Source organism: Myxine glutinosa, chromosome 5 (genome assembly GCF_964187855.1).
Source record: "Myxine glutinosa chromosome 5, kmMyxGlut1.1, whole genome shotgun sequence".
Classification (NCBI taxonomy): domain Eukaryota; kingdom Metazoa; phylum Chordata; class Myxini; order Myxiniformes; family Myxinidae; genus Myxine; species Myxine glutinosa.
The window spans coordinates 167,792,187-167,805,375 of NC_136265.1; the positions used below are offsets into that span (position 1 = coordinate 167,792,187).

Genomic DNA, 13,189 nt, shown 5'->3' on the forward strand with positions numbered 1-13,189 from the left:
TCGGGTCGGGGAAGAAAGGCGTGTCCCCACCTCGTCATGGAGGGGAGGAGTGAGTCAGCCCCACTCAACCAACCAAGAACAAGGGGTTGGACTTGGAGAGGGTGTGGAGAGAAACATCAAGGAGGTTCGCGAAGGTTCAGGGGCGTGGCATATATAACCCGCAGAAGACGCCCCCACCTCAGACGAGTCCTGGAAAAAGCACGCGACGTCCACACAGCGGCACGAGCAGACGATTGAGGCAGCAGATGAGTTCGGAGAAGTGCGAGAGAAGCGCGGGGAAGCCTTGACAGAAGTGCGAAACAAGAAGCGCGGGGAAGCCTTTGACAGAAGTGCGAAGTAAGAAGTGCAACGAAAGAGTTGCGCCCCACCAGTAGTTTTGGCTCCACCAGCAGTTGACTCCACCAGGCCGCTTCGACCCGTTACCCCGCGGGAACCAGATTGCGGTGGCATCGGTGGCCGTCGAGGTCCAGCCCGACGTCTCGTGCGGAATCAAGCCCGAACCATCTGCCCCAGCTGAACCTTCCCATTCCTCCTTCCAGCATTCATTCCTGCCATTCTATCCTTCTTGTGTACGTGAGTTTGTTTTGTTTGTCTTGTCCCAGGGAATAAGTTAAGCTTGTATAGTTAAGCTAGTATTTTCACTGTGTCACCTGCTTTTTCTATTTTCCCTGTATATAACCTTGACTGCTCGTTTTGCTTTAGTGTGTATACATAATAAATCCTGTTATTCTTCTGTACGTCTTCTTCTTCCTCTTTACATTCGGTCGCTTTAGAGGTTTCCATATTGAGTATCTGTGGCGCGATTTTGGCCAACGTCCAGGAATCGGGTTAGTCGGGGTAACTGTTAGGGCCGCGGCGCCATCCGCTCGGCAAAACAACATCCTATCCGCGGTCCGTAACAATATATATATATATATATATATATATATATATATATATATATATATACTATATATATATATATATATATATATATATATATATATACGTATATATATATATATATATATATATATATATATATATATATATATATATATATATATATATATATAGTTACGGTTCGCGGTTAAGGATGTTGTTTGCCGAGCGAAGGCACCGCGACCTAACAGTTTTCCCTGATTCACCCGATTCACCCAGACGTTGGCCGTATCGCGCCACAGCTAGTCAATATGGAAAACTCTAAAGCGACCGAATGTAAAGAGGAAGAAGAAGAAGACGTACGGAGGAATAACAGGTTTTATTAATTATTTTCACAAGCCAAAGCAAAGAGAGCAGTTGGTTATATACAGAAAATGGAAGGAGCAGGCACACAGTGAAATCTTTAGCTTAACTATACAAGCTTAATTAATGAACCCCAGGACAACGTTAAAGACAGACGGACGATCACACTTACACGGGGAAATGCAGGCAGGAATGAATGGCTTGGAGATGGGTGGCTTTTAAAGGCAAGGAAGGTTCAGCGGGTACTGGACACGGTCGGGCCAGAAGGCACCGCCGTCAAGAAGCCGAGCTTTGGTCCCAAACTGCGTGGGCGAAGTTCCTTTCTCTGTACTGCTGCCTCGTGCGCTCCTTGCGTTGCTCCGGTCCGCTTTTCCTGCAGCGCGGCACGTTTCATGGCGGCTCGGTCACACCTGCTCGTCTCCAGCGCATCTCCTGGACCCATCTCCGTAACAGCTCATCTCGTATCTCCTTAGGACTCATCTGCTTGTCTCCTTGGGGAGCGTCCCGCGGCGGGTTATATAGGCTCCGCCCTTCACCCTTTGCGAACCTCCCCCAAACGTTCTCTCGCCGCCCTCTCAAGCCAAACCCCTTGTTCTGGGTTGGATGAGCGGGGCCGACTTACTACTCCCCTCTATGACGAGGTGGAGACCCGCCTTTCTTCTTCGGCGTTACCTCGTGCATAATGGAGTCAAATGCAGCAAAGTGGACGGCAGATGAAAATGCAGTGAAGTGCCTAAAGAGGCAATTGCAGCAAAGTGGCGAACCTGGCACTTGGAAGCTGCCATGGGGCGTCAGAGGGCCTACTCTTATTTAATTAGGTGCAATGAAGAGTCAAACTAGTGGGAAACACATCCTTAGCCTACACAGAGAATAAGGGACTAACTATTTAAAAGGATATATCGTGTCCTGTGTGTAGGTTTATGGAATTAACTAAGAGGACGAGCTGCGACCATTCTTTACATTACGAGGGTCAGTTACACACAACAAAACCATACTTTTCACATTCGTTACACTTTCTCAAAATTGTTACACTTCTCAAATCCGTTACACTTCTCAAATCCGTTACACTGCACCCTCCTTTCTTCAGGCCCGTCCTCAGGCCTACAAAACTTTAACTTAGTGTGACACGTAGGTGTAATTCCCTCTACAATTAACCTGACCCTGAGTTTTACAATTTTATGTGGATGGACAAAAGGACCACCGAGGCACTCGGAAACATGGTGGTGGGATGATGAAGTTGGAAAGAAGATTGACGAGAAGAGGTAGAAGTTCAAGGCGTGGCAGAAGGCGAAGGGTATGGGGGCAGAAAAGGCAGAGCATGAAAGCTATAAGGCAGCCAAGAAGGCTGCAAAGAAAGAGGTAGCAAAGGAACAGGAGGCATGTAGGAAAATGTTCGGAGAACGCCTGGATTCGGAAGAGGGTCAGAGAGCGGTATTCAGGATTGCAAAGCAGATAGCGAAAGAGAGGTGTGATGTGATGGGGGTGAGTTGCTTGAAGGATGAAGTGGGACAAATCGTTGTGGACCCAGATGGAATTAAAGGAAGATGGAAGAGATATATGGAAATACTGTTGAATGCAGAGAATGAATGGGATGGCAACATAGAGAGTAACCCAGTTTTATGACCGGCAGAGAAGATAACCGAGAAGGAAGTTGAGGAAGCGATAAAAGCAATGAAGAGTAGAAAAGCGGGATGGCCGACGGGAGTTGTGGGAGATATGTTGAAGGCAGCGGGAAAATGGGGTGTGAAGAGAATGACAGAGATCTGCAATCTGGTGGTGAAAGAAGGCCGCATTCCAGTGGCTTGGGAACTGAGTACCCTCGTCCCTCTATACAAGGGGAAAGGTGACCCTCTGGACTGTGGCTCGTATCGAGCGATAAAGTTATTGGAGCATGGAATGAAGATATTGGAAAGGGTGTTGGAGAGGAGGATAAGGAAGAAAGTGAAGATTGATGAAATGCAGTTTGGATTTATGCCAGGAAGTGGAACGACAGACGCGCTTTTTATTGTGAGGCAGTTGCAGGAGAAGTATATGGAGAAGAGGAAGAAATTGTTTCTTGGGTTTGTTGATCTGGAGAAAGCATTCGATAGGGTTCCACGTGAAGTAGTGACATGGGCATTGAGGAAGTTAGGAGTGAAGGAATGGTTGATCAGATTAGTGATGGCAATGTACAAAAGAGCGCGCACAGCTGTAAGGATGAAGGACCGGAACAGTGGTGAGTTTGAGGTGAAGGTGGGAGTGCATCAGGGGTCGGTACTAAGCCCACTACTATTTGTAGCTGTGATGGAGGTGCTGGCTCAGAACGTAAAGGAGGGTTTACCATGGGAGTTGTTGTATGCAGATGATCTGGTGTTGATTGCAGAAAGTATGGATGGACTGAAGGAGAAGATGAAGAAGTGGAAGGAATGTATGGAGACAAAGGTCTGAAGGTGAATATCGGAAAAACGAAGGTGATGGCAAGTGGTAAAGCATGTGGTGAGGTGGAAAGAACTGGGAAGTGGCCGTGTGCTGTGTGCAGGAAGGGTGTCGGAGTGAATTCCATTCAATGTTCAATGTGCGCTGAGTGGGTTCATCAAAAATGTAGTGGTCTGAGAGGGTCATTAACCAGTGTGGCAGCTACATTCAAGTGTAAGGTGTGCACAGAGGAAGCTGCAGATGGAGGAAAGGTTGAGTTGGATCTTGGAGATGGCATGAAACTGGAAGGTGTGAAAACATTTTGTTACCTTGGAGGCATGCTGAATGGAGAAGGTGGATCAGACTCGGCAACGGTTGCTCGAGTGAGATGTGCATGGAAGAAGTTTCGGGAACTGAGTGGCGTGCTGACGAGGAGGGGAGTGTCATTGAAGCTGAAGGGAAAGGTGTATGCTGCATGTGTGAGAAGTGTTATCATTTATGGGAGTGAGACATGGGTAATGAACGTAGAGCAGCAACGACGGTTGGAAAGGGTGGAAATGCGAATGGTTCGGTGGATGTGTGGAGTATCGTTGAGAGAGAGGAAGACAAATGATGAATTGCGAAAGATGATGGGAATAGAGCCTGTGATGGATGCTGTGAAGAGAAACAGTTTGAGATGGTTTGGTCATGTGTTGAGGAAGGATGAAAGTGACTGGTTGAGAAGAGTGATGGAAATGAATGTAGAAGGAAGTAGAGGACGGGGAAGACCGAGAAAGACTTGGCTAAAGATGGTCGAAGAAGAAATGCGGGCAAGGGGGTTAACAAGGGGAGATGCAGAAAATAGGGCAAAATGGAGAAGATTGTCATCTTCAAAGATTGTCAAAATGTCAAAATGAAGCAAGGCTAACCCCCCGCTCTTGCAGGGAAAATGGCCTTAAAATGCCTGTTGTTGTTGTTGTTCATTAAATAACAAGACGGATGTGAACCAGACATGAACAAATTGCTTAACCCTGCTTTTTACTTTGTGTGCGTGGGCTAATGACAAGGGAATATGATGGAGACTTCCATTTTGATGCAGTGGACACCAAGGCCCTCATAAATCAATGGAATCTCATGAGATGAAGCCGAAACTCTGAGCTTCGCACTTTGGCCTCGGAGAAGGGTCGGTCATCTATCTGTCTTCTTTCTGGTCTTGCACCTTATGCCGTTCCATGCCCCGCTTCAAGATGGCAGTTCACCTCATCGGGTCATGCCCCTCAATACTCATGATCTTTTCTACCCTCATTAACCATCCCCAAGAACAATTCAACCTTGAATGAATTTTATGACAGCGAACGGAAAACAATTTCAGACACGTACAAGTTTTGCAATGTCTCTCAAAACTTTTGCTATTTCGAATTTTGTTCCTCGTATTAAAAAGGTAATTTATCAGTTTTGCGTGACATATTGTTTAATGGTCCCAAGGGTTCCCACTTTAGCCGGGGAACATTTTTGGCCCGTCTTTCACAAACATGCTGGCCAGGCCTGGCATTCCATTTAAGGCGATTTGAGGAGGAATTTGAAGCTTGTTCATGGTGCTGGTGTTAACGATCACTTGGGGTGTGTTCTGTCAGCAACCAGCTTGTATCACTTTCCAGGGTTTCTTCCTTATTACATCAAGGTTTCTACACGACATTCGGAGCACCTAAATATACAAATCTACCTGGACTAAAGTAATCACTGCCTACTCCCTACAAACGTAAGAGTATGTACAGCACTGTACCATTACAATGTGAGTACGTCGATAAAGTTTGGACTACAACATTTATAAACTAGTACGCACTTATAAACTGGAGAACATACCTCCGCAAGGCAGAAAAGTTCACGTTTTGTATCTCTCCGATAGGTCATATGTGGATCCGGACCTGAATTAAAATATAATCGGCTTGTTATTGTCAAGTACCCAACTCATCCATCAGGTTTTGTCATAAGACATAAGTCGTCCACAACTTTCTGAAATGTCATCCTATATATCATTTTTGGCCCCATCACTCAATGCAATGGTGAAGAATCACTTAACAAAATTGAAAAACTCTTTTATCCGGATCTGGATTCGAATCTTCACCAAAATTGAATCAATTACGTGAAGGGACATAGTTACACGAGTACCACAACAGCATTGTTTACGAGGAGACCGCCATGTTGTTAAGCGGTGCCAAGCACTCCGTTCCGTTGGGAGTGCTTGTTTGAGCTCTGAATGAAGCTTAGCCGCCACCAGCCGTTCCGAAGCGAGGCGAGGGTTTCAAATAGAGTGCTTAAGCCACTTGGCGAGCGCTCTACAAGAACGTTGGTACTGAAACAGTGAACACACCTCCGCACAAAAGGTTATCCAAGTCACATGATGTCCATGTAAAAGGAGCAATTTCAGAAAGTTCACGTAACTAATATGTTTCTTTCAGATTTTGTAATATTTTCATGAGGAAAGTTCGTGCTTTCAGAGTTTCAGAGTTTCAAAGTTTCAGAGTGCTTGTTTGAGCTCTGAATGAAGCTTAGCCGCCACCAGCCGTTCCGAAGCGAGGCGAGGGTTTCAAATAGAGTGCTTAACTTTAAGCCACTTGGCGAGCGCTCTACAAGAACGTTGGTACTGAAACAGTGAACACACCTCCGCACAAAAGGTTATCCAAGTCACATGATGTCCATGTAAAAGGAGCAATTTCAGAAAGTTCACGTAACTAATATGTTTCTTTCAGATTTTGTAATATTTTCATGAGGAAAGTTCGTTACGTCGTACATTTGGTTCAGCACCATGGCTACTTACGACTACGTTACGGTCCTCGTGTGATTAACCTGAGGACGCTTAGATTACACGGTTTAAACACAAACGAAGTGATCCATCGGTTTCGAAAACAATACGTGGGATCTCACCGAGACTGGAAAAAGCGATCACGTCCCACAGGAACGCCAAACACCTTCGCAACAATGCTTATAAAAGCAGGTAGGGGCAGGGCGGGAAAGTTGCAGATCAGCAGATTCGCCAAGATAACGAAGGATAATTCTTCTTCTTCTTCTTTTTCGCACCAAGCGTCATGTCTCCTTCAGATTAAAAAATGACACCAAACTCGACAAAAACAAACTTGTTAACTTTGCTTGACAGAGAATTTGAGGGAAAAAGCGTATCACCAGAAAAACTCTACTTAATTCCGGCACAATCTTGCTACCTACTTTACCATGGTCGACAAACGCTGTACGAAATACAAACCTGATTTTAACAGGAAGACCGGAGATATTACAGTCTTATGACGCTGCGGAAATAATGCACGACAAAACAATGAATGAATCACATGAGCAAAAAGGAGACAACATACTGTGATTTCATATCTTTTTCCGGGCTCCGCCACGTGTTGGCCGCCCCGATAACTTCTTCCTGTGCCATCACTTCCGGGAATAAACCGCTGTTTGGACGCTTGCTTTGTGTCTCTGAATCCCTCCATTTGCGATGCCATCAATCTCGTAAGGATTTTACAGGCAATAACTTAAATAACCATAACAGCAGCCATGGTAAAAATGGTATTTGGTGTCCTTGAAAAACTAGAACAATGCGACGATGTGGCCAATATGCCTCCGCATAGTCCCACAATGGGTAGATGCGATCGTTCACTGTCCTACAAATACACAAGTTTGATTTAAATCCCTTCAACTGTTTTCAAGTATCACATTTTCACCAGCAATTATTTTTTTAAAGTAAATATTTTTTGCCTGCTATACCACTTCACCGATTATATTGTGGCGGACACAAAAGCCCACTGGCGTGGTGACATCATTCCACGCACCAAGTGGGCGGTGGCCACGCCCGAGGGGTAGGCGTGGCCTCATGATATACACCAGGCGACCAGCCCGGAGGAGTTCAGTGTTACAGTGTAGTCTTACAATAAAGACGTTTATATGTTACCGCTTGTCCGCTTCCTCCTTGCTCACAAGCAGCGCGCGTAACGCCGCGCTTTACTGGTGACCCTCGACGTTGGATCTGCCGGAGCGATCCTTCCACACGCGACGCCATCGCCATGGCCGCCTTCGTCAAACTTCCGGAATTTTGGGAGGCTCAGGCCGAAGTCTGGTTCGTCCAGGCCGAAGCCCAATTTCAGCTTCGGCACCTCACCGGCGATGACACGCGCTACTGCCACGTCGTCGCCTCCCTCGGGCCCGGCACGGCCGCTCGAGTTGTGTCCGTCCTTCGCCACCCACCGGACGGCCACAAGTACGAGGCACTCAAGCGGCTACTCCTAGCCACGTTCAGCCTCACGGACGACGCACGGGCCGACCGCCTCCTGGATCTCCCCGAGCTCGGTGAGACGCGCCCGTCGGTCCGAATGGACCATATGCTGTCACTGTTGGGCGACGAAGCCCCCGGTTCGCTATTCCAGGCGCTTTTCCGTCGCCAACTTCCAGCGCAGGTTCGCCTCGCGTTGGCCGCGACCGGGCTAACGGAACCCCGAGCATTGGCGGCCGAGGCGGACAAGTACTTCGCCGCTTCGGACACGCGGGCGAGCGTTGGCGTGGCCGTCACGGCCTTCGACGCTGATGTTCCACAGCATCATCTTCTACAGCACGCTGATGTTCAGCAGCATGCTGATACGCACCTCGTGAACGCCGCCACGCCCCGCCCACCGCCGCGGCGAAAACCGCCACCGCAGGGAAACCCGTCGACTCCACCGGCCTGGCGGAGCCAGCCGCGCTCCTCCAGCTCCACCACCTGGTGCTGGTTCCACGCCAAGTTCGGCCACGAAGCTCGGCGGTGTCATCCGCCGTGCTCCTTCAACGGGTCGGGAAATGCCCGGGCCGGCGCTCAATTGTGGCGATGAGCGCCGGCCGTTCGAGCAGCCTGCTGTTCATAACGGACACCTTCTCCGGGCGCCGTTACCTGTGCGACACGGGAGCGCAGGTGAGTGTCATTCCCGCCGGCACGTCAGACAAGCACGCCGCGGGTGGGGGCCCCGCGCTGCTTGCCGCGAACGGGACGCCCATCCGTACGTACGGAAAACGCTGCCTCTCTCTGCGGTTTGGAGGGCAGGTTTTCCGATGGACGTTCGTCACCGCCGACGTGCCCATGGCACTGCTTGGCGCGGACTTCCTGTGCGCTAATGGGCTCCTGGTCGACGTCAAGCGCAGACGGCTTGTCCAGGCCGAGACGTTCAGCTCGCTCGCGTGTGCGTTGCCCAGCTCAACGAGCGGCTTGCCAAGCGGCTTGCCGAACGATTCGGTTCCGGCCACGTTGGTCTGTACGCTTCCGGCAGCGGACGCATTCACCCGCCTCCTCGCCGGCTTCCCGGCCCTCACGCGGCCCACCTTCTCGGCGGGGGCCGTCAAGCACGGGGTGGCCCATCACATCCCCACCGTCGGGCCACCGGTCTACGCCCGGGCACGCCGCCTCGAGCCGACGAAGCTGGCGGTGGCAAAAGCGGTGTTCGCTACCCTGGAGCGACTTGGCATCGTTCGGCGCTCAGAGAGCGCTTGGGCATCGCCGCTGCACATCGTGCCGAAGCCCGGCGGGGGATGGCGACCGTGCGGGGACTATCGCCGTCTCAATAACGCCACGACTCCCGACCGCTACCCCGTCCCCCACATTCAGGACTTTTCCGCCCGTTTGGCAGGCATGTCCTTCTTCTCGAAGGTGGACCTCATACGCGGCTACCATCAGGTCCCCGTCAGGCCGGAGGACGTCCCGAAGATGGCGGTCATCACGCCATTCGGACTCTTCGAGTTCCTGCGCATGCCCTTCGGTCTGAAGAATGCGGCTCAGGCGTTCCAGCGACTGATGGACAGCGTCCTGCGTGACTTGGATTTTGTCTACGTCTACCTGGACGATATCCTCGTCGCCAGCGCGTCCCGCGAAGAGCACCTACGCCACCTCCGCACGCTCTTCGAACGCCTGGGCCAGCATGGCCTGATTGTGAACCCCGCAAAGTGCCGGTTCGGCGCCACCATAATCGATTTTCTGGGGCACCGTGTCACCAGGCACGGAGCCGTCCCACTGCCGGCCAAGGTGGAGGCGGTGAAAGGGTTTCCGCGCCCCCGCACGATCAGAGGGCTGCAGGAGTTCCTGGGCATGGTGAACTTTTACCATCGGTTCCTGCCCCGTATCGCCCAGCTCCTGCGCCCCCTGCACGAAGCTCTCCGAGGTAAGCCGGGCAAAGGCGCGTTACCTGGACCGAGCAGATGGACACGGCGTTCATGGGCGCGAAGCTCACCTTGGCTAACGCCACCATGCTCGCGCACCCGGCGCCCGATGCACCGATCGCCCTCACCACCGATGCCTCGGACTACGCGGTGGGCGCGGTGCACGAGCAATGGGTGCGTGGAGCTTGGCAACCGCTGGCGTTCTTTAGCCGGCAGCTTCGCCCGCCCGAACGCCGTTACAGTACCTTCGACCGCGAGTTGCTCGGGCTTCACTTGGCGGTCAGGCACTTCTGCCATCTGCTCGAGGGCCGTGCGTTCACTGCCTTCGTCGACCACAAGCCGCTGATCTTTGCGATGGGCAAGGTCACCGAGCCGTGGTCGGCCCAGCAGCAGCGTCACCTCTCGGCCGTGTCCGAGTACACGACGGACATCCAGCACGTCGCGGGGAAGGACAACCCGGTGGCGGATTGCCTTTCCCGGGCTGTCGCCCACGCAGTCCACCTCGGCATCGACTATGCCCGGATGGCAGCGGACCAGGCCGCTGACCCCGACGTCCAGGCCTTGCGGACCGCCGTCACGGGCCTCCGCGTCACCGAGGTGGCGTTCGACGGCGCGGGCGCGGCCCTCTTGTGCGAGGTCTCCCTCGGGCGTCCTCGCCCCATCGTGCCCGCGGGCTGGCAGCGCCAGGTGTTTGACGCCATCCACGGCCTGTCCCACCCGGGCGCGAGGGCCTCCCAAAGGCTGATCGCCGACAAGTTCGTCTGGCATGGCCTCCGGAAGGCCGTCCGCGGCTGGGCCAGGACGTGCCTCGCGTGCCAGTGCGCCAAGGTGCACCGGCACACCCAGGCCCCGTTGGCCCCGTTCATGGTGCCGGAACGCCGGTTTGACCACGTCCACGTGGACCTGGTGGGACCTCTGCCCCCCTCGCGGGGTTTCACCTACGTCCTCACCATGGTGGACCGCACCACCCGGTGGCCGGAGGCCATGCCCTTGGCGTCGACAACGGCGGCCGATGTCGCGCAGGCTTTCATCGCCACCTGGGTCACCCGGTTCGGCGCCCCCTCAGACATCTCGTCCGACCGCGGCCCCCAGTTCACCTCGGAGCTCTGGGGGGCGGTCGCGCAGGGGCTCGGGGTCCGGCTGCACCGAACCACGGCCTACCACCCCCAGGCTAACGGCCTGTGTGAGCGATTTCACCGCTCATTGAAGGCCGCGCTCCGGGCCACCCTCCGCAACGGCGGCTGGGTCGACAGGCTCCCCTGGGTCCTGCTGGGCCTCCGGACGGCGCCCAAGGAGGACCTGCGCGCATCCGCGGCGGAGTTGGTCTTCGGGCAACCGCTGCGGGTGCCGGGCGAGTTCCTCCCCGACTCCACGGCACCATGGTCCGCGGCACAGCAGCGCTCCGCTCTGCAAGAGACCGCCCAGAGGTTCGCCCCGGTGCCAACGGCATGCCACGGGCACCCACCGACGCACGTCGCCCCGGAGCTTCGCATGGCGGAGTACGTCTTTGTCCGCCACGATGCCCACCGGACACCACTGCGGCCCCCGTACGACGGGCCTTTCCGCGTGCTGGAGACCGGGGCGAAGCACTTCACCCTGGACATCGGCGGTACTCCTGACCGCGTTTCGGTAGACCGCCTCAAGCCGGCCCACCTCGACGTGGACCATCCACCGCCAGTGGCCCGACCCCCACGTCGGGGCCGCCCCCCTGCGGGCGGACCCCCGGCACCGCCCAGCCCCGCCGCCCCCCGGTCCTGCACCCATCCCAGGGGCATCCCACCTGGCATCCCTGCACCCCGGACGCCGCCGATCGCCAGGGGGCGCTTCGGCCGGGTCATTCGTCTGCCCCGCAAACTGGCCCTCCAGGTGCGCGGGAATTCTGTGGGGGCGCGTGTGGCGGACACAAAAGCCCACTGGCGTGGTGACATCATTCCGCGCACCAAGTGGGCGGTGGCCACGCCGGAGGGGTAGGCGTGGCCTCATGAGATACACCGGGCGCGCAGCCCGGAGCGCGCCAGTGTTACAGTGAGCTCCTGAAATAAAGACGCTTATAAGTTACCGCTTGTCCGCTTCCTCCTTGCTCGCAAGCAGCGCGCGTAACGCCGCGCTTTAATACTTTTGTTTCCGCATTTGGAGTACTTGACAATGTGCCAAGTTTCAAATTTTTCCATTCAACAGTTTCCGAGAAATCATTTTTTTCATTTTTGTATAGAAGTTCAAGGCTCGTGTAAGACCTAATATTGATGACAAAAAAAACAAACGGACACATAAGACGGGGAGCGGGAGACAAGATGGGGAGAGAGGGGGAGCACACAAGTACAACATTTGAGGGCAGAGACATCGGGAGATCTGTGGGAGGCGGAGTGCTTGGGAGAAGGAAGCGTGGGAAGGGGGTTGGGGGTGGGAGAGGTAAAAACCACATGGACACAGCTAGGACTTCTTGGAAAGAAGTCGGTATTTCAGAAAAGTGGATCTGGGGTGAATTAACGGGGGTAGAAAAGATCAAGGTTTTGGATGGGGGAAGATAATAGATGGTCGTGAACAGCTGTTTTAAAGACCTGGAGGGAGGAGTGGGATTGAAGAAAGCGAGGGAGTTTGTTCCAGAAGTGGGAGAAAAGAGGATTGAAACAGTGAAGGTGAGCGGAGAGTCTTGATTTTGGCAGTTTCACCAAAGAGGGTTGCTGGCAGACCTGGCAGATTGTGAGACCCAAGAGCTTCAGTGACAGAACTTGGAAAGGATTGTTGAGAAAGTAGATGGGAGGGTTGTCCAGTCGGTCTTTTCGGATAGACATAGTGAGAGTGTGAGATTTGTCAGGATTGAAAGACATGTTCCACTTGTTTGACCAGTCTGATTTTGTCCAGGTCTGCAGAGAGTGAGGAGGCTGCAGACTGCCGATCGGAGGGATGAGGAATGGAATGGCAGAGAGTGGAGTCATCAGCAAAGAGATAGAGGATTTTCCAGAGAGTCGGAGAGGTCATTGATGAAGACCAGAAAAAGCACAGGGCCCAGAACACTACCTCGTGGAACTCCAGCCAGAACAGGAAGGGGAGCTGAGAGAAATCCATTCAGGGCCACACGTTGACTATGACCAGAGAGGAAATGCACAAGCCATTCGTGGAGATTTCCTTGGATACCATAGGAGGAGAGTTTGGTGAGCAGAGCTGGGTGCCAGACCATATCGAAAGCACATGATATGTCAAGGGAGACAGCTCTAATTTCCTGTTTGACATTGAGGACCTCCATCCATTGTTGAGACAGCAGAAGCAGCTTTTTCCAGAGTAGAGTGGCCTGGTCTGAATCCAAATTGATGATCAGAGATCAAGCCATTGGAGAAGAGGAAGGATTTGATATCGGAAGCAATGACGGATTCCATTACTTTGCTGATAATTGGGAGCAGGCTGATTGGTCTGTAGTTGC

At 53.0% G+C, this 13,189-nt stretch overlaps 2 protein-coding genes across 9 annotated transcripts in view; one reads left to right on the forward strand and one right to left on the reverse strand.

Annotated features, from left to right (window-relative positions):
• The window catches only part of LOC144892419 (uncharacterized), a 748,105-nt gene that overhangs the window by 467,767 nt on the left and 267,149 nt on the right, over window positions 1–13,189 (forward strand). The gene's annotated exons all lie outside the window — the stretch shown is intronic.
• The window catches only part of LOC137426758 (uncharacterized), a 72,862-nt gene that overhangs the window by 29,433 nt on the left and 30,240 nt on the right, over window positions 1–13,189 (reverse strand). Inside the window, exon 1 of one of the 8 annotated variants that reach the window (XM_078779051.1) lies at window positions 6,523–6,676. The exons of 6 other annotated variants lie outside the window; for them this stretch is intronic. The gene's annotated coding sequence lies outside the window, so the exon portion shown is untranslated. Of the gene's footprint in view, window positions 1–6,522; window positions 6,677–13,189 lie in introns of those variants that run through there. One more of the 8 variants, XM_078779049.1, reaches the window with a different exon arrangement.